The following is a 3,319-nucleotide window of genomic DNA, read 5'->3' on the forward strand; positions in this document are numbered from 1 at the left end:
TGAATCCATTCAAATGTTTCAAACTTCTTCCTTATCGAATAAATATATCCACATATATACACTCAATTCATTGTTGGAAGTTTTCATGAAGTAGAAGAATCTCCCGCACACAACTATGCCCAGTGAACCACATACATCATCATGTATGTTTCCACTAAGTTAGTTGCCCGTTCAACTCTTGGCCTATGAACGGTATTTCAGTCATTCTCTTTAGAAGAGATTTGCAAGCGCCAAATGATTCAAAAATCAAATGACTCCAAAAATCCATTTGCATGGAGTTCCTTCATGCGTTCCTTTCTAACATGACCTAAATGGCGGTTCCACTAATAAGTGGAATTCAAATCATTTGCCTTACAGCATATTAGCGTTAGTGTTATGTATGTGTGTTTCACCATTAAGATTTATAATAACTTATCCATCGTACATGGAGTAAGGTCATAATTTGAACAACTCGTTGTTTTCATTTGACCAGAGCAAAATAACAATTATTAAGTTCTTTATTATAAATCCTAAGGGCTAGGTAGAATGCCAACGACAAACATAATAACACTTTATTATGTTCCAGACGTGCATTATTACCATATTCCTTATCAGTCACTTAGGCCATCGTATTCTTGTATTGCGTTGTATTGTATGACATCTCGTACCAACCAATCTGGTACAAATACCCAAGAACTTCATTGTGTGACCAATCAAGGAATACATTCATAACATGTATATCATCTATATACACCTGAGCTAGACTTTCTAGTCTTTTCTTTCTTTCTGCCAAAATCTTTTGTAGTTTCTCTTTTAGCTTTCCTCATTCTCAGAAAACACTTCACCTTCAATAACTTCTAGGTCCATTGGTCAAATACTAATAACCTTGAGGTTCTTACTTTGAAGTTGATCATCACATGACAAGTGTTCCAGATTTCACTATTAGTAACCTTTTAATGTGATGAACAATTTCACTCATAATTTTTATCCATCAAATCATGACGACTTTCCGAGACCATGTCTGTACATGCTAGGCTCGTAAAGTTTAACCTCAGTATTCGCATGTGCAAATCTGGCTTGCACCCGTTGTATGCACACGTAGAATCTATCACACCCGATCATCACGTGATGCTTCGAAACGACGAGTCTTAGCAACGGTGCATACTAAGGAAGATCACTTCATGGATATGCGAATATCGTTAGTGCCCAACTAGTTGGAGGATTGGGACGCCTGGCGTCTTCAACCTTCGTACATTCCCATAAAACTTATGAGTTTATGTAGTCTCACTAGATTATATTCTATCATCTTGCAATAAGGTCTTAGATATCACATATATCTCATACCTCGCTTATTTCTGAAAACGAAATTTCCAGCTCCTTACTTTTCAAACGGATTTGAACTTCAAGTTTCATGGAGACAAGATGATTTTAGGTACTAATTGAAAACATTGCTCTAATGTGAGTTTTACCAAAAGTTTGCAATAGGACTTAATCATTACTTGATTCTTTAACAATACGGTACTAGTCCGTAAAGTTATTTGTCAGATTTAACAGTATTTCTATCTCAATTACAAGACTAGCGCATGGTAGATAACGGATGCCAATACTACAAATTTAATTCAAAAAACTATTCAGACTATGTTCATGATAATTAGTTCATGTTTTAATCTAATTACTAATGAACTCCCACTTAATACAACATCCCTCATAGTTGTTTAGTGGTACACGATCCATATCCACTAGACCAAAACCGATCATCACGTGAGATGATGTAGCTTCAATGGTGAACATCAACATGTTGATCATATCATCCATATGACTCGTGTTCAACCTTTCGGTTTCCTGTGTTCCGAGGCCATGTCTGTACATGCTAGGCTCGTCAAGCAAACCCAAGTATTTCCGCGTGTGCAACATGGCTTACACCCGTTGTATGTGAACGTAGAATCTATCACATCCGATCATCACGAGATGCTTCAAAACGATGAACTGTAGCAACGGTGCATACGAGGGGAGAACACTTTATTATCTTGATATTAATGTGAGGGATCATCTTATAATGCTACCGTCGCGATCTAAGCAAGATAAGATGCATAAAGGATTAACATCACATGCAATTCATATGTGATATGATATGGCCCTTTAGTCTTTGCGCCTTTGATCTTCATCTCCAAAGCACGGACATGATCTCCATCATCAACGGGCATGATCTCCATCATCGTCGGCGTAGCGTCAAGGTCCATGGCGCCGTCTTCATGGTTGTTCACCACATGTAGCAACTATTACAACTACTTTGAAATAATACTACTACATGAAATACAAAGACAACCATAAGGCTCCTGCCGGTTGCCACAATACAATAATGATCATCTCATACATATTCATCATCACATCATGGCCATATCACATCACCAAACCCTGCAAAAACAAGTTAGACGCCTCTAATTTGGTTTGCATATTTTACGTGGTTTAGGGTTTTCGAGTAAGATCCAATCTACCTACGAACATGAACCACAACGGTGATACTAGTGTTGTCAATAGAAAGAGTAGATTGAATCTTCACTATGGTGAGAGAGACAGACACCCGCAAAGCCACTTATGCAATACAAGTTGCATGTCGAGCGTGGAGCAAGTCTCATGAACGCGGTCATGTAAAGTTAGCCTGGGCCGCTTCATCCCACCATGCCGCAAGATGCAAAGTACAAGAACTAAAGACAACAAAAGCATCAACGCCCACAAAACCATTGTGTTCTACTCGTGCAACCAATCTATGCATAGACACGGCTCTGATACCACTGATGGGATTCGTAGCATAGAAACAAAAAATTTCCTACCGCAAGAACGAAAACCAAGCCAAGATGCAATCTAGAAGATGGTAGCAACGAGGGGATCACGAGACTAACCCTTGAAGATTTCCAAAGCCTACGAGATTAGATCTCGTTGTTGCAGAAGATGATCACTTGCCGCTTTCAAAAGCGCGTAGAAGATCTTGACGATGCCACAATCGGGCAGCACCTTCGTACTCGGTCACACGTTCGGTGTTGATGAAGACGACGTCCTTCTCCTCGTTCCAGCGGGCAGCGGAAGTAGTAGATCCTCCTCGGAATCCCGGCAGCACGACGGCGTGGTGGCGGTGGTGGTGGAGAACTCCGGCAGGGCTTCGCCTATGCGCTACGGGAGTAGTATGTGGAGGAGGGGCGCTAGGGTTTGGGGAGAGGGGGGTCTTGGGCGCCGGCCACTTGGGGGCTGCGGCCAAGAGGGCTTTGGTGTGGCCGGCCAGCCCCTCCCCTCCCCTCTTTATATAGGTGGAAAACCCCAAAGATTAGGTCAAAAGTCTCCGAAT

Source organism: Lolium perenne, chromosome 6, assembly GCF_019359855.2.
Source record: "Lolium perenne isolate Kyuss_39 chromosome 6, Kyuss_2.0, whole genome shotgun sequence".
Taxonomy (NCBI): domain Eukaryota; kingdom Viridiplantae; phylum Streptophyta; class Magnoliopsida; order Poales; family Poaceae; genus Lolium; species Lolium perenne.